This window comes from Macrobrachium nipponense, chromosome 28 (genome assembly GCF_015104395.2).
Source record: "Macrobrachium nipponense isolate FS-2020 chromosome 28, ASM1510439v2, whole genome shotgun sequence".
In the NCBI taxonomy this organism is placed as follows: domain Eukaryota; kingdom Metazoa; phylum Arthropoda; class Malacostraca; order Decapoda; family Palaemonidae; genus Macrobrachium; species Macrobrachium nipponense.
The window spans coordinates 40,074,376-40,093,014 of NC_087217.1; the positions used below are offsets into that span (position 1 = coordinate 40,074,376).

The following is an 18,639-nucleotide window of genomic DNA, read 5'->3' on the forward strand; positions in this document are numbered from 1 at the left end:
TGTAGTGGGTGTCACAGAGACCGCGTGCTGGGTGTACACCAGGTGAGGAGTGAAGCGTAGCCGGGTGTTGTAAGGTCGTGGTGGTGGTCGTGACCGTTGCATGGGTGACCGCCACAGCGCCAGCCAGAGATGGTAGCAGCACCCCTGGACACCTCGGCACGCCCTGCAACCCCCCAACGATGCCCACACCTAGTCCGAGGTCATCCTTCGCGACAACCGCACCTGAGGAGCAAAATGCGGGTGATTAGGGGGATCCTCTACCCGCTCGCGCGAAGACGAACGGATAGAGGACCCAGAGTACAACTGGACGTCAGGGTATCTAGCGCCCTCCTCCACACTCGCAAGTCGGAGAAGAGAAGGACCTAGACACCCCCCCCGAAGGGGGAAGGCGCGAGACATGGAAGTTGACGCAGGCGGCAGGAAAGAAGACGAAGTGTCCGTCACCAAAGGAGTCGCGGGAGAGCTTTCCGACGACTCTTTGCAGGGCCTTCGCTTCTTTCCTGCCCTCATACAAAGTCCACTGCGCCTCCGACCATCATTACAAACATCACAAGGCTCGGCTCGGGTGCACTTCGCGCCCTCCGACACCGAGCACACAAAATATGATATTGTTATGATACAATAAAGTTTTATGCATACTTACCTGGCAGGTATATATATAGCTGTATTTTCTGAAGGGGGTCCGACAGAATTTAAAAAAACTTCCGACGACACGCAGTGGTCGCCAGGTGGTTAGTACCCATTCCCGCCGCTGGGAGGCGGGTATCAGGAACCATTCCCATTTTCTATTCATAATTTTTATTTCCACTGTCCCCCTGAGGAGTGGGTGGGTACTTGAATATATATATATCTGCCAGTTAAGTATGAACAAACTTTATTGTATCCATAACAATATCATTTTGCTCATGAACTTACCTGTCAGATATATATATATAGTTGAACCCCACCGTTTGGAGGTGGGAAGGGACAGAATAGAAGGATTTTTGGGACACAAATGCATGTAGATGATTTACATCTTGGTTCCACCCTGTTAGCATAGCCGACTTCGTGATTACTGTCACCCAAGTCTGCTTCTGCTTTACTAGAGTTGCCAGCGAGGTAGAGACCTATGAAGCTGGTGCACATCCAGATGATCTGTCAACGGGGGGGGGGCGTGACCACAATGTGACTAGACCATATTGGACCATACCATGAGGCTAAGAAGTAAAATAAAATAATATATATATAATTATATATATCACCACCTGAACCAACCTAGCAAAGTTAATGTGTGTTAACTAAGGCTTCAGAGGTTAGAAGTCGCCGTTGTCAGCGACTCCACAACTAAATTAAGAGCTCTTCTAACCATTTTCTACAGGATAGGATGAGTAGTACTTCTTGCCCCCAAGATTGTGTCTGCAGACACGTATGGCCCTAGCGAGCACAGATCTCATATGCCATCTTCACATCTCGCAGGGAGTGTGAAGTGAACCCAGAGTTGCTTCGCTAAAACATGGTACTCAGGATGTTGCTGAGTGCCATGCTCTGTTGAAATGCTTCCGAGGCCGCGCCTCTTCACCTCGTGAGCATTCAGATAAAAAGCTTTCAAATCTTTGTGCAAACACAATGAAGGAGCATTTTTTGAAAGAACTCTTAACCCTAAAACCAGGGTGTACTTCGATATGGGCAAGTCTGGTCTTTTTCGGAACACTGCAGATTGCCCGACTGACTTCGACTTTCTTGATTTTAAGTAGATAAAACTTTGAGAGACCTGACAGGGCACAGGACTCTCTCTGGCTCCTGCCCACTAACTTGTGCCATCCTTGCTTCCAAGATCCTGGCCCAAGGACAAAAAGGGTTTCCATTCTTAGGCCATAACGAAAGGCTTAGAGAGCACACCTCCTTGTGTTCTCTAAAGCCAAAACTTGTGACGATGGCTTAAAATCTCACTAACCCTCTTTGTCGTATCTAGGGTGGTTAGAAGAAGGCCTTCCTGATCAACATACAAGAAGTTAACGGCAGGAGGAGGTTTCGAATGCTTTGACATCACGAACTTCAGACTACGTCTAAGTTCCATATTGAAAGCTTCGATCCGGAAATGCACAGTCTGTACTAAAGTCATGGTGAACGACCAGTTGACCATCAGACGAATCAAGGACAGCAAGGCTGTAACCCTGAAGACCAAAAGGCACTATTCTTAGCTGAAGGATGAGGTCTGGACTGCCTGGGCGATTCAATCTAAGCAAACCCCTTGGGGGTGTATCAACGCAACCCAACGTCGTCCGCAATCGACTTCGTCAATAAGAACCTCAGGGCTACTATATGTCGCCTGATCTCGCACGAGTGTCTGACTCCGAGAAAACAGGCGAGGAAAAAAATAGATGGTGAGCTAGAATCGAGATTCCACAGACCTCAATGATCGTGAAGGTCTTTGTTGTTTGACAGATGCAAATCTGTCAAACAACCTTCTCTGTTGTCTGTTCGCACTGGCAGAATTTTCAAAAACTCTCGGCAAACCGCTAGACACTGGTAGTTCAGGTGATCTCCCACGTTCCGTGGCGCTGGTACTGGAACTATTCCCGTTTTCCTCAGATTTTCTCTGAACCCTGTCTCCTGAGGGGAGGAGGGTGGGAATTTAATTATATATACCTGCCAGGTAAGTATGCATAAAACTTTATTGTATCATAACAATATCATTTTTATGCATGACACTTACCTGGCAGGTATATATATAGCTGATTGACACATTTGGAGGTGGGTCACAGACAGCAACATCGTCATATTCAAAAATTAACTAATTTTTAAAATTATTATTAAGTTCCTTACCTGCTAAGTAGCTGACTTCGTAGGTCCTGCCTCTTAGCCTGCTAAACCTTAGTAGCTCTCAACTAGGATGTGACCTGTTTGTTGAGAAAGCTAATAACAGGGTCTGACAACTGGACGGGACCATTTGTTGACAGGAACCCTAGCCCTCTCTTACCAGGGGCATTCATGCTAGGATAAGTTAGACACCTGAACCACACACAAAGCTAACGTAACACATTACACTTCACATACTGAAGAGGAAATAACCCTCTCAGACAACCATAAAAAGAACACCACTTTAATTAAAATACCTAGCATGTTTAGTAATCTATCGTTGCTGCCGTCGATCGAGACGATTCGTACGGACTTTTGCAATCCTGTAAACGAACCTCTAGATGATCGTTACATTCTACGCCTGTTGTTATAATAGGCTCTTTCTCGTAAACTCGAGCAGGGACCTAGAGAAGATACTTCTAAGATATGAGAGAGCTGTGGAATATCAGAGTTGATGTGGACCACTGGTTCCAAAAACCTCGTTTCGAGGACTGGAGGGACTACCGAATTGCATTTACTTCTTTCAGATTAAGATCCAGGACATCTGAAACACTATCCAGATGTCCGCACCTTCTTTCTATCATGACGCACTGAGAGATGTTCAGAATAATTCCTAGATCTTGAATAATATTTCAGTTTCCCGGTAGGAAAAACTGTGGTCTGAATTGCAGTCTATTCGGGGAAACAAACTTCTTCAGGAAGGAAATGGTCCCCAGCAAGCTCATCCATTCCCTCCCCGAGTATGCTTACTTCCCTATAAGGCTGCGCTTTGCCTAAGCAGGAGAGCATATAAAAATGACAATTTGTCGAAAATTGCATTTTTCCTAACTATACAAACCTGAGGTCCTTTAACAATAGGAAGGTAACTAGCGGCAGCTGGGACGGTCCGTAAGCTTCGAACAAGGGGAGAACGGTAGTTAACTGCTGTCCGGTCGTGCGCGCGCCGCGCGCGGCCGGCGTGAAGAATCACTTTTGCTTTAGGCCATGCAAAAAGTTGCAGAGTGAGGGGTGGTATGAGGTGGGGGGACTATATGTAAAGGACCTCAGGTTTGTATAGTTAGGAAAAATGCAATTTTCGACAAATTGTCATTTGTCCGATACGTAATACAAACCCTCGGTCCTTTAACAATAGGAGACTCACTTCTTGGTGGGTGGAATCTGAGTCTTTTTTGGTGAACAGACTGGTGTTCGTCCAACCTTGGAATGCCTCCCTGGTCGTAAGAGCAAGGAGGGATCCAAACCTCTGTCCGATTGATCGGGGTGTGCACGCAGGATCAATGGTCAGACCTCTGAGCCAAGTACTAAGAGAGAGGCAAGCGTATCTCTTCGTACCAGCATTGTAAGAACTTGTTCCTGTACAGGAGCCAACCATAAAGTTATGGGTTTGTCTCAAGTAGGCATCCACTCCTTCCCCTTGTTGGAGGGAGTGGAGGATATTTGCTTCTATCCCTAACTAAAGGATAGATTGGGGCTCGGTTGAGTAGCTTACCTGCAATCGGATTCCTTTCCAGCATGGTGACGACCGTGACCCTCTGCCCACAGGTAGAGAGAGAGAAAGTGGAGAAGAGAAGCCAGTCGCACTCTCATTCAACCATTCATTCCTACAGTCACACCCAGGAATCGATGCTGTTCTGCCTGCTCGGGTGCTGGGTAAGCTTACACAACTGTGAGCAGCCACCACAGGTCCCAAGAAAAAGTATCCAAGGACTTGTGGGCAATTATCCCGCAAGGTAGAAGGACGTGAAGGGATCTGGTTGGCCCAGACACCTGCCTTCAGGACCTGCGCCACGGAGAAGTTCTTACGGAACGCCAAGAGGGTCCCCAATACCTCTGACTTCGTGGGCTCTCGGTCGGAGCGTACGGATGTCGTCACTACCATCAGACCTCGTACGCTCTCCTGATCACCTCACGCAGCCCAGAAAGAAAGCGTGTTCTTGGATACTTCTTTCTTGGTACAACCCCAGTGCTAACGAAGAGGCGTCGACACTCAGGCCTGAGGTGTCGATTTTCTTCAGATAGCGCCGTAGCGCCCTCACAGGACAAAGCAGCATCTCATCCGTATCGTTGTCGGTGAAATCCCATTAGGGAGGGATTGTGAAAGACTCGAACCTGTCGTCAGGGATCGACGGATTCTGAGTCTTAGCTACGAAATTCGGGACGAAATCGAGCGTCACAGATCCCCAGCCCCTGGAATGTTTAACATTGAAGGACAGACCATGAAGTTCCCTACTCTCTTCGCGATGCCAGGGCCAGCAAGAAGAGGGTCTTGAGGGTCAGATCCCTGTCTGACGACTCTCGGAGTGGCTCGAATGGTCTTCGAGTCAAACTCCTAAGGACGAGAGTCACATCCCACTCAGGTGGCCTGAGCTCCCTGGGTGGGCAAGACCTTTCGAAGCTCCTCATTAGCAAGGAGATCTCGAACGAGTTCGAGATGTCCAGTCCCCTCAGTTTTAGGACGAGTGCCAGTGCCGCTCTATATCCTTTAACTGTGGGTACTGAGAGGAGCTTCTCTGCGGCGGAAGAAATACGAGGAAATCCGCTACCTGCTGAAGAGTGGCTCTGAGAGGAGATAGACCCGTCTACGACACCAACCACAGAACTCGGCCCACTTCCCCTGGTACACAGCTGCAGAGGACTGTCTGACGTGTCCAGCCATCTCTGTTGCTGCGCTGCGAGAAAAGCCTCTCGTTCGCAAGAGATGGTGGATAACAGCCAGCCGTGAAGTTGTAGGGACTGACTGCTCGGTGGTACCGCTCTACGTGTGGCTGGGCTAGAAGGTTGTGCCAGTGGGCATCTCTCTCGGTTCTTCTGCAAGAAGAGCCAGCAGGTCCGGATACCAAACGGCTTGAGGTCGTTTGGGAGCCACCAGGATCATCCTGAGATTGGGAGTGACCAGCGCTCGGCTGATCACTTTCCGAATCAGACAAAAGGGAGGAAAGGCGTAGACGAAGAGGTTGTCCCAGGGTGTTGAAGAGCGTCCTCTGCAGCTGCCCATGGGTCCGGCACGGCTGAGCAAAAAAACTTGAAGTTTTTTTGTTTTTGTTGTGCCGGGTGGCGAACAGGTCTATGACTGGACGCCCCCACAGGTTGAAGAGCCTTTCCTTTCCGCCACTTCTGGGTGTAGGGACCACTCGGTCCCTATTACCTGATCCCGACGGCTGAGCTTGTCGCTACTACATTCCTCTTGCCTGGAATGTAGCGTGCTGACAGCTCTATCGAATGAGCCGTGGCCCACTCGTCGCACCTGCACCGTCAACGGTGTAGCTGGGAGAGACACTAGGCCCCCTGCTTGTTGACGTATGCCACTACCGTGGTGTTGTCGCACATCAACACCACTGAGTGTCCCATCAAGCGGTCTTGGAACTCTTGGAGAGCGTAAAACGCCGCCTTGAGTTCCAGGACATTGATGTGAAGGTGCTTGTCGTGATGGTCCCACACACCTGCAGCCAGCAACTCCTCCAGGTGTGCGCCCCATCCCTCGTCGATGCGTCTGAGAACAGCAGCATCTCCGGGGGGGAGATGCGTAGGGGGCACTCCTCTTAAGAGGTTCCTGTCGTCGAGCCACCAGGCTAGGTCCTGCCTCACCTTTCTCCGTGATGGACACGGGGAAGTAAGGTGGATCCTTTACCTGTGACCACTCTCCCTTAGTCTCCACTGGAGAGACCCGCAGGTGAAGACGTCCGTGAGGAACTAACTTCTCGAGTGACGACAGGTGGCCGATCACGACTTTGCCATTGCTGAGCTGCCTGTTCCTGCCGAGACAGGAACCGCCGGCTGCCTCCCTGAATTTGCTGATCCTCAAGTCTGCGGGGCGGACTGAGCTGCTACCGTATCGATCAGCATACCCAGGTACTTCATCTTCTGCTTGGGTTCGAGATCGGACTTCTCGTAGTTTATCACGATCCCCAGATCGCGACAAAACTTTAGAAGGTCGATCCCTGTCCTGCAGCAACTGCGAGCGGGAGCTCGCCAGGACCAGCCAATCGTCGAGATACCTCAGAAGACCGTATCCCGTGCGAATGGGCCCAAGCAGACACCAGCGTGAACACTCTCGTGAACACCTGTGGGGCTGGTTGAGAGACGAAGCAGAGTGCCCTGAATTGGTACACCGTCCCGTCGAAGATGAAGCGATGGTACTTTCTGGAGGACTGATGGATGGGTATTTGGAAATACGCATCCTTCAGGTCCACTGAAAGCATGAAGTCGTTCTCCCTGATGGAGTCCAGCACGGAACGTGCCGTCTCCATCTTGAACCGAGTCTGGCGAACAAATCGGTTCAGGGGAGAGAGATCTATCACCGGGCCGCCAGCCACCCCCCGATGCCTTTTCCACTAAGAAAAGGCGGCTGTAAAAGCCCGGTGACCGATCTACTACGACTTCTACAGCTCGTTTGGTCAGCATGGTCTTGATCTCCTGCCGAAGAGCGTCGTCCTTTGAGGATCCCAGAACATATGTCTGCAGATGGACAAACCGGGTTGGAGGTGAGGGGTGGCCGAGATTCGAATGGGTAGTAGATATCCCTCCCGTAAGGACGTCTACTATCCAGGTCTCGGCACCGTAGCGCTGCCAAGTTGCCCAATGGCTCGCCAGGCACCCCCCCACTTCGGCAGCTGGTGAGGGGGAACGCCGTCCCTAAGCGTTTCCCACCTCGCTTCGACTTCTTCCCAGCACCTCCTCGGGGTAAAGGAGGGCTGGGAGGAGGGCTGGTTACGGCCTCCTTTACTAGAAGTTGAAGCAGGAAGAGTCTTTCCTCGGGGCTCGATGGAGCAGCCGTCTTAGCAGCCGAGGAAGCGCTAGCTAAACTCTTAGGCTTAGCCGCAGATGTACGAGGTTGCCCAGAAACCTTCGTAACTGCCTGGTGAACCAGACGGTCACTGTCATCAGTGCGCCGTCTTTCCACCGCAGCGTCCACCATCTCTCCGGGAAAGAGAGCGGAGGAAACTCTTCATTGGTCCGTTACGTAGTCCATTTACCGCTTCACGCCCGGCCCCCTTGGCTACTCGTGTAAGGACAGCGTCCCTACGACGGAGAACCAAGTTGGCCCACAGGTTTGCCGTCTGATGGCGAGGTAGGAAATGGCCCTACCTCCAGACTGGCACAGTCTCCTGAAGTCGGGGTCGTCTTCGAGGGCAGCGCCCCCCCCCGGCGTCGGCCGCGACCTTGGATACTGTGAGGGACCACAGATCCAACCAAGAGACTGCCTGGAAAGCTGCCATAGCGGTAGCTTCCAGGCCCAGTGCCTCCTGCTGCGAGAACCATAGGTTCTCTGACAGGAGCTGCTGCAGGGACACACCTGGAGTTAGCCTAGCTAGCTCCGGGTTAACCTGTTTGGGCGTATTGGATCACTGATGGCACGTAGAACTTCCGCTGTCGCTGCAGAGGAGGAGGAAGTAGCTTGGAAGACCGTCCTGACTTAAGTGAGTCCTCTCGTCCTGAGACGAAATACTCCACCTGGTCAAGGACTGAGTCTGCAAGCTCCGATCGCGGCAGTCCCACCGTCAATTTGGGTTCCCTCTTCGGGCCAAAATGACTCGAGCCGGACGTGGGCTCAGATGGTGGTAGCGGCGATCCTTCCCCCAGGTCGTTGTGCTGACGAATCAGCGCAATAACCTGGGCAAAGTTCCTCTGGATCTCAGGAGTTACAGCGTCCTGAGGAGTAGGACCGTCCAGTCCCTCCAACAGGAGCAGCTCTCGAGACCCTCCTCCTTCAGAAGGAGGAACAGCAACAGACCCCTGACGGTCGCCTCCAACCACTTGCGCGTACGACCTGGCTGGTCCTACAACCATGCCTGGTTCGTGCGGCAGTCGTGGCGGGATCGTGAGCGGCGCACCTCTCACGATCACTCCATGGGTACCTCGCGCTTCCCGGTGTAGCCCGAGGAAGTTGAAGGTATAGGAGAGGACAGACCTGACGCTCCCCCCCCGTTCGCTGGCAGGACCAGCGTACGTGAGGGGCTGCAGCCGATCACCAACCCGCGGTGGGGATCGTGCTGCAGGCCTGGTCGTGCCGCACCTGTGGCGAGCGGCTCGACTGAGCACGTCGTCCCCGATCTCGTGCGTCAGACGAGCTGCTGCTGGCCACCGTCTCCGTCCGTCCCTGTGGGAGCGGCGGTCAGGTGATCTGCAGAGCTCGCTTTCGCGGTGAGACCGTGAGCGTCCTCACGGCACGTCAAACCGCTGGTACCAGCCGAGCTGGTGCCGTTTGGTCGAGGGGACCTCTTCTCAGCCTCAACCCGTGGCCGGTCAGAGACCGTCACGTCAACCCGAGGTACCGGCTGGTCGCTACGAGAGCGGCCGCTGGCCTGGCGAGCGTCACTTGCGCGACTCTCGACAGTCTTCTGCTCCGTGCCTCTGTCATGACGGTGAGCAAGCTCAGGCGTCTTGACATTGGCTGCACGGTCGCCCGAAGGAGACCGTACACTCGGACCTTCTCGCGAACGAGAAAGTCGAGCCGGTACCTGACTTAGCAGCAGTGCTACTAAGACCAGGCGCGGGATGTACCAGCAGTAGCCAGCACATCCTTGGTCCCCGTCTTCTTCTTCTTCTCAGAAGAGGAGACGGGCCCCCGTTCCCGAGGGACAGGAGGACCAGCAGAAGCACCCCCCGTCACGCCAGAGCGAGACGGGCCCTTCGAAAGGTCCCGTAGGAGCCTTCTTAGGGTGGGGGAGGAGGCAGCCTTCTTCTTCTTCGGCTTGGAAGCCTTCGTCAGCTCTCTCAGGACGGACGTCAGGTCTTCCATCCACGGAAAAGTCGGGCCAATTGCCGAAGCAACACGCCCCGACTGATCCTGTCCGGAAAGACCTGAGACCGGTGCAGCACCTCCATGACGAGACGCGACGTGGGCAGGGGCAGGCACGGCAGGAGCGGCAGGAACATCAGCAGCAGGACCAGCACCATCAGGACCAGCACCAGCAGGACCAGCACCAGCAGGACCAGCAGCAGCAGGACCAGCACCAATAGGACCAGCACCAGCAGGACCAGCACCAGCAGCAACATCAACATTAGAGTCCCGCACCGCGCGCTTCGTAGGAGCGGCGCGAGGGCTGGGCCAGCAACACTCGCTGCAGGTACGGCAGGTACGGCAGCATAATCCGGCGTCACAGACCTCTCCATCTCAGCCAAACTCATCATTGGGACGGGCGGTAGATCCAGGGGCGAACTTTTTGGGGCAGCGAAAGTCGTGGGCGTCGGCAGCACATAAAACCCAGGTGGCGGCGGCACGCCCCTCTTAGGCACGGCAGCGATCGGCATCTGAATTGACGCCGTTGGAGTCACTGACGCAATGTGTTGCGATACACCACATGAGGAGGGCGGCGTACGCTGGTGTTGACACCGTATTGGTCGTAGTTGTAACCACACCATGAGTTACCACTGCCGACCCCGCTAGCCGTTGAATCAAGCCCTGGATACTGGGGGCGCCCTGCAGTCCCAACGACGCCCACACCTGTCCAAGGTCGTCACTCACAGAAGGCACACCTGAGGAGGAACAGTCGGGTCAGTTAGAGGGGCACCCTCACGCCTGGGGATGGACGAACCCCACCCAGAGCGGACGGAAGACCCCGAATACAATTGCACATCCGGGTATCGGGCACCCTCCTCCACACTCGACGGATCGAGTGAGGAGAAGGACTCCGAAACCCCCCCCGCAGGGGAAGGCGCAATCGTGGGGGCTGAGCTGGAGGCAGGAAGGATGACGAGGTATCCGTAACCAAAGGAGTCGCTGGAGAGCTTTCCGACGACTCCTTGGTAAACCTACGCCTCTTCCTACCCTCGTACAGCACCCACTCGCCTCGGACCAATTTACCACTACATCACATGGTTCGGTTCGGGAGCATTCTCGCCCCCGACACCGAAAACATAAACTCATGAGGATCAATATCTGGGTAAGAGCGGAATCCGCCGCATTTACGCCCCTCCAACCCGGGACACACTCTACGGGCAGTTGGTGGGCGCGGCGAAAGCTCTTCTTGATCCATGATTAATTAATCTTCACTCAATGAAAAATGAAAACAAAGTACTTACAAATTCATTCAAGACCACACAAACCAGTCAGAAGAAATTGTAACATCCAAAGCACACGACGAAAATAGCGGGCAGAGCGATGACGAACACGTCCTGTCACACCACGCCGAAGCAAAAGTGATTCTTCACCGCCGCGCGCGCGCGCGCGCACGACCGGACAAGCAGTTAACTACCGTTCTCCCCTTGTTCGAAGCTTACGACCGTCCCAGCTGCCGCTAGTTACCTTCCTATTGTTAAAGGAGCCGAGGGTTTGTATTACGTATCGGAACAAGTGCAATGTTGCGGTAGACTCGTAGTTCTATACCGTGCGGTAACGAGCACCGAAAGGATTAAGAGATAACTCTGTTGACATAGTAAGGCAAAACTAATGCAACGTTTATTCATTCACGTAAGAAATCCCCTCAATCTTAGGCTAAAGTCCGTGATTGTAGGACAGAGATACAGTTAGTCAGTCAATCCCGCAGGAGAGACGTAACCGCCAGCACAGAGATACGGTTAGTCAGTCAATCCCGCAGGAGAGAGAGACGTAACCTACAGCGCATGACAGCGCAACGATCTGTTACTGGTGGCTCGGTTGGAACTTGGACAGTCAGACACAGCAGCAGCCAGCAGCTTACGAACGTCGTCTCTTAACTTTATGTCTGGTTGCCAGCTACCCTATTCTACGAAGAAATAGGTCCGTTATTTTTTGAACAAAAAGAGACTCTCAAGCTGGTATATTTAAGCAAACAGAAAACCGCTAAATATATAGATGCGTTTGTGTCGTCAGAACACTACCATACAACGGTAAAAGATAAATCGGAAACTCCTGGAAGGCTGCAGGGAGTGACGATTAAATGTCTTAAAAAATAGTAGAACAATAGACCTCTCGGTTGCCATGCGAAGAGGTAACTACAGCAAGCGTGTATGACTTTGAACCAACCAGTAGTAAAATACGCAAGGCAAAAAATTTTTATTATATCACAAGTTTGTTCATACTTACTGGCAGACAATAATATAGCTGAATTCGGAAATACAGCTACATACATATCTGACAGGCAAGTTTCATGAACAAAACTTAGAGAATCGAAGCAGACATCTCAAGCTTCTTAAGATACTGGACATAAGCGTTCATTGACGTAGTCTACAAGTCTATTTCTTGTACGAGTCTGCGAATGAGGAAGGAGAGCTCTTCCGAACCTTGTCCTTATTCGCTTACGCAATATCAAGTTAATGAGATGTTTGTCAATGAGAACTAACCCATTAACGGTAACAGAGAGATATTTTGTCAATGAGGGGAGACCCACTTACTTGACAAAACGATAGTATATTGTCAATGGGGGAAAGTCACTGAATTGACAAAACGTAATCCAGGAAGTCGAGCCTTTTGTTATTTTTCGTTCCCGTCTCAAACAAGGAAGGGACAAGAATCCTGTTAAAAGACTGGGCTTACGGTAGGTAGAACGACGATGCTCAATCGGCATGGAAGTCTCGACTAGAAACTAACAAAATCTATCATCTGAAAAAACCCTTTCAGATGGTCTAAAAAGCTTTAAATTTATTGGCAGTATGGCAAAGGAAGTCTTGTCTTTGCGCTTCCTGAAGAGCGTCCTTTGATGAGTGCCTTTGCAAGAATCCTACTGAACGTTGCCGAAAATCCTGACGTTCAGGACGTCGAGCCTTTACATACCCGTAACTGTCTTATCTCAAAGTCTTGATTGAGGTAGAAGAAAACGAGATCTTCCCTTGAGCTTTCCTTAACTCCATCCACCTTTGCGAAAAGCAATATAATATTGACAGAGACCTCTTGAATTCACGAAACCCGAGGTCTTGCTGGGTTTCGAAGACGAAGTTTCTGTTCACTTTCTTGAGGCTCAAATCTTAAACAAGAGCTTGAAGAGTTCAACAGAAAACGTTCTGGTGCGCGCTCGGCGTCCACTGGCGAGGACGCTCGGCGTCCTGGTGAAGCGCTCGGCGTCCACTGGCGAGGACGCTCGGGGCGGCCACTGGCGAGGACGCTCGGCGTCCACTGGTGAGTGCGTCCATCGAGAGTCCTGTTCAAGCCGATCGTCCAAATAAGCGTGCAGAAAAGCGTCACGCTCCTGAACGCGTCAAAACAAGCGAGAGAAACTGCCTTCTTTTTCCTATTTCTTGGTGGAAAGAAGTACACGTGATCAGGCAACTTTCGCCTTCTTACTTCTCACTGAAACACATAACGAGGGAGAAGGGACGTGAAGCGTACCTCTTCTATTAAAGCTTCTTAGAGGGCGCGAGTCTTCCGAGAGCTCCAACCCTTGTGCGGGGAGGACGCCTCGGAGGACGAGAAGCAATCCTTCAGGATTCGTGCATGTGCACGCACTTTGGCAGTCTGGGTATTTTTCATCAGAAACTGCCGAAGGCACGCCAGATCGGTGGGGTTCCCTGTAACCCTATCCTTCGGCTTTCGACATGCCCTCTCCCTTGGTTTCTGGGAGTTCGACAGAGGTCTAGACCTAGAGGCGTTATAAGGCCGATCTGACGCACCCTCCACTACACAAGGGGCACTGTCACTGCACTTAGCCACTTCACTATTGCTCTCTAAAGCAAAACACTTTCGATTCTAAGTTACGAAATCGAAATAGTATAAGAGAAAGGGCAATAACCTCTACAGACACTGTTTTAGGGGCCCGAAGGCAACATTACAGGGTTAGGCGTAACAAAAACAGAAGTAGAAACTCTTCACAACAATGAAGGAGAGCGATCACCTCTCGCAGACATAGTCATAACCCGTAGGCCATACTACAGCGTTAGGCAAAATAAAGTCTACCGGAGGAAGGTTAGCAGTATCACTACCCTGACTTTCGTAATTGATTAATAGCGTACATACTAAACAAACTTTTTCCTTACGGAATTAGACACGTTTACTGATTAATTGCGTACATACGAATCATACTTTTTCCTTACGGAAATAGACATGTTTACTGAATTAATTGCGCCCCCCAAGTGCGGAACTACCGAAGCTTTCGGTAGCCACACCTATCTTTGCAGACAACACCCTCTGAAACTAGCCTAACTAGATTCAGATATCTTATGCAAAAATGAATCAAATTCAAATCAATTTAAGATAGCTATGCCTAGCCACAAATCCAAGAATAAATAAATTAAAAGACAATTAGGATACTTAGCGGCAAATGAAGTTTCCAAAATCCTAAGCCGGAGGTACTGAAAAAACAGGTGTTTTCAGTACCGGCGACAGAAAATTTATGAATAGAAATGGGAATGGTTCCTGATACCCGCCTCCCAGCGGCGGGAATGGGTACTAACCATCTGGCCGACCACTGCGTGTGTCGGAAGTTTTTTTAAATTCTGTCGGACTTCAGAAAATACAGCTATATATATACCTGCCAGGTAAGTGTCATGCATAAAAATGAGGGTCTATCTCCGGGAAAGAGCGGAACTTCCCGCATTTACGCCCTTCGGTACCCGGGCATAGTCTCCGTGGGGTAGCGAGGCGAGGAGATTCCATCATTATCAAATTTAGTTGAATTAATATGAAAAGAGAGAATGATTGTACTTACAATGAACTCTTTCATACACAACACAACCAAATACTCAAGAAAGCAAACGACGGAGAAGAAGCGGCAGAGAGCGTCGAACACACACGTCCCACTCGCTGTGAGGCCGAAAGCAAAAGTGGTTTGTTTACCTCCCAGTCGCGCGCAAAGCGCGCCTGTCGGACAAGCAGTTAACTACCGAACCCCTTGTTCGAAAGCTTACGACCTATCCCAGCTGCCGCTAGTACCTTAACTATTGTAAAAGGGACCGAAGGTTTGTATGCCGTGTCGGAACAAATACATGACTCGGCGCGAGCGCGCCCGCCCTCGGCACCGAGACATAATTCAAGGGTTCAATTCATGAAAAGAGAGGAAATCGCCGCATCTACGGCGATAGCTCCATGTTGGTTCATAATTAAGTAATGAAAATGAAAACAGTGTACTTACAGTTTCATTTTCAAGTCAAACAAACCATTAGTAGAAAACACAATATAAACAAAGCATACGACGAAGAAGCGGGCAGAGAGCGATGACGAACACGTCCTTCACACCCGCGGCCGAAAGCAAAAGTGGTTTGTTTACCTCCCAGTCGCGCGACAAGCAGTTAACTACCGTTCTCCCCTTGTTCAAAGCTTACGACCATTCCAGCTGCCGCTAGCTACTTCCTATTGTTAAAGGACCGATGGTTTGTATTACGTATCGGAACAAATCTTCAGGTGATGAATCTACGCACCGATCCGAAAGACATGAAGCGTCCTCTTCTCTGAAACCTCTCTTAAGAGGGCGACAAGGGCGACGGCCGCCTGTGTGACACCTTGCGCCCCTGCCGCTCTCCCTATGAGAGGTCTTCCGAGAGTCCCAACCTCGGAGAGGAGAGGAAGTCTCGGAAGAAGAGAAGCACTCTTTAAATATTCGTGCCCGTGCACGAACACTGGCAGCCTGAGATTCGTCCTCAGTTTCTGCCGAAGGGACGTCAGACCGGTCATTAGATCCCGTAACCCTCCTTCGGCTTTCGGCTTGCCCTCTCCCTAAGGCCTGGGAGTCCGGCAGGGGCCTAGGGCTAGAGGCATTATGGGACTAGATGCACTAACACTTTTATTGCAATTATTCACATTTGATTGTAGAGCAATCACTTTCGATTCCAAGGCACGAATCGACTCCATAATCGTAGATAATACGCTTCCTTCTGCAGACACTTCCTGATTGTTCGGAGGCAAAACAACAGGATTAGGTTGAATTACATCTACAGGAGGGTTTAATGGAGATACAATTCTACCCTGACTTCTATTCAGAGAATCACTTCTAGAGGAAGACCTCCTGATTCTATCACGCTCAAGCTTTCTCACGTAAGAATCATATGCCTTCCATTCAATTTAAGTCAATTGCTCACACTCGATGCATCTATCATTCAACATACATACATGACTCCGACACTTCGAACACACCGAATGAGGGTCTACCGAAGCTTTCGGCAACCTCACCTTACATTCCTGTACCTTACACACCCTGAAGCTAGCAGAGCTAGATCCAGACATCGTAATCAAAGAAAAGTCAAAGCCAAATTCCAAATCAAATCCACTATCACGTATGCCAAGCCAACAATGCCAAATCAAAACCAAAAGTCAATCAGAATACTCAAGTTAGCACAAGAAGTTTCAAAATCCTAGGCGGAGGTCTGTAAACAGTTGTTTACCGACCGGCGACAGAGAAAAATCTGAATAGAAAATGGGAATGGTTCCTGATATCCGCCTCCCAACGGCGGGAATGGGTACTAACCACCTGGCCACCCACTGCGTGTGCCGGGAGTTTTGAAATTCTGTCAGACGTCGGAGAATACAGCTATATATATATCTGACAGGTAAGTTTCATGAACAAATGATGTATTATTACACAGTTCAGAGGAGATTTAAAGAAGATTTTAAGTATGCAGATAGGTAGATTAGTTAAGTTTTATTTTTCATCTATATAGTCAAAATCTAAGTATGTTTAAGTATTATTGTGATTTTTTATATTTTCATTTACTGTCAAAATGTTTTGGTGCTTTGGTGATGACAGTATGGTGCTTCACTTTTGACATTTTGAATTGAACATTTTCAGCGAAACAATTCAGTTCATCTATTATTACTACTGTCGCTGATCTTCTAGTACCGTACCTATAGCTCTTAGCAACAGTGTATGGCAACTGCTGCATGATTAGCAAACTGCCATACCTACAGCAAATCAATAGCGCAATACGGAACCATGATAGAATCTGACGTACCCCCTCTACATTATGTTATTTGTATGGCAGGAAGTCTGAAATTGATGCATGCGCAATTCACTGCCGTACTAATCTCTATCACAATCACGGATACAGATGCCGTACCAATATCCTGTGCCTAATTTCTAACTTTGGAGAAAGTACTTACTTCGAAAAGAGAGTAGAGGTCTTGAGCTCCTGCTATCACCACCAACAACTCATGACTGATGACCATCTCCGGTGTCAGGACATGTTAAAGTACTTTTTCGGAGGGTGGCCAAAACCGCGGTAGTTGGTGAGTTGGCCAGTCCATTCGCTTGTTTACCCGGTATTTCTACAGAAGCAATCCGCGGTGGCCTAGACTAGTATGGCAATTGACGTTTTCCTATGTTATTTTACTTACTGAACAAGAATTTAAAGTAATATTTATTCAGACGATTGTAATTAACCCCCAGGGGCCAGTACTACTTAACACGGCGAAATACATTGGACGCCCCGCGGCCCCAATCCCTAGTGGATGTTGTATTCGCGGTTCCGTTCCTTGCAGTCTGTGCGGAACTATTCTTTAGAATTACCCTGCAAGAAATGTAACTGCGGATACGACATCCACTAGGGATTGGGGCGTCCAATTTCGCCGTGTTTAGTACTGGCCCCTGGGGGGTTAGTAATTACAGTTGTCCAAATAAATATTACTTAAAATTCTTGTTCAGTAGGCAAAACTGCATAGAATAAACCGCAACTGCCATAGTCTGGGCCGCCGTGGATAGGTACCCTAGATCTACCGTTTACCCTAGTATCCGCTGCTACCTACCTAGCTATGTAGGCTAATTTTCTGCCTAACAGACTGCACACAAAATGTCAATTGGTTTGCACCTTCAGTAGTAGTTAACATCAAATAGCCTAACTAGCTACTAGTATTTGATAAGAGGCGATAAGCAGTCGAAACATAGGCTAGGTAGCTACCTAGGTGTACCTAGTACCTACTAGTAGGTACTATACTCTGTTTTTTTCATCTGTCCATCCGCCTGTGGTGTTTTTGTATGGTAACACTGCGTCCCGAGCTTTAGATAGTTACATTCAGCTTACATTCAACGATTATAATAATATCCTATTTCGAATATTAACGGTGTACCTAGTAATTCGCATACAGTAAATTATTAAAACACTTTTCAGTTGCAAATGTACACCCAGATATCCTTTTATTTAACTTAACACTTACACACAGCGTAATTAGCCTATTTACCGGGACGCAGTGTTACCATACACAAACACCATAGGCGGATGGACAGATGAAAAAAAAACAGAGTATATTATAGGTATTCCTATACCTAGGTACTACTGTTCTTGTACTATAATCTACCTAGCCTATATTTGGCCAGGAAATACAGTATCATAGTAGATTACCATACTAACTTAGTTCTACTAAATAAAATATTAAAAGTTAATGAACTGGCATACCTAACATTGGAAATACCTACGATTTACTTTACTTCTCAACTGGAGACACCAATTCGTTAATAGGCTATACTGTTTCGGAGTACTACTCTGAGGCTACCTTCCCATTCAATGTAAATAAAGCTCTTCTTCTTGCGATTGACGGCACGAACCAGGGAATCATCACTTCAAAAGCAGCGACCATCATGCCTTCTCATGTTTCTTGACCCCTTGTCGAGAAATTTATATTCTCTCCATTTTTCTGAACCATTGCTGTTGGGATTCAGAAAAATTTATGGGGTTGAGGAATTAACATATGCCAAAATATCTGAAGGTTTTCAGATTGTCATAATTTGTGGCGAAAAAGATGGACTTATAGTGGACTGTATTATATGCTTAACGTTGTTACTTGGTCAAAAACCGCTAAAAGCCTTACGTAACAACTCCACAAAACTCCCTTTGCTGTTTCTAAATTACGGGGAGATATCTCTCAACCCAATTCATTATTCTCTCTTCTCTCTCTCTCTCTCTCTCTCTCGTCTCTCTCCTCCTCTTCTCTCTCCCTACCTTCTTCTCTCTCTCCTCTCTGCCCTC

General features: G+C 49.4%; 1 protein-coding gene across 12 annotated transcripts in view; it reads right to left on the reverse strand.

The window, feature by feature from the left end:
• Window positions 1–18,225, reverse strand: part of LOC135201681 (zinc finger protein 227-like) — a 203,830-nt gene extending 185,605 nt beyond the window's left edge. For 8 of the 12 annotated variants that reach the window (XR_010311585.1, XR_010311584.1, XR_010311583.1 and 5 more), the window contains exon 1: window positions 18,090–18,225. The gene's annotated coding sequence lies outside the window, so the exon portion shown is untranslated. Of the gene's footprint in view, window positions 1–18,069 lie in introns of all 12 variants that reach the window. The other 4 variants (XM_064230814.1, XM_064230811.1, XM_064230810.1 and 1 more) reach the window with 4 other exon arrangements.
• Between the last annotated feature and the right edge of the window lie 414 nt (window positions 18,226–18,639).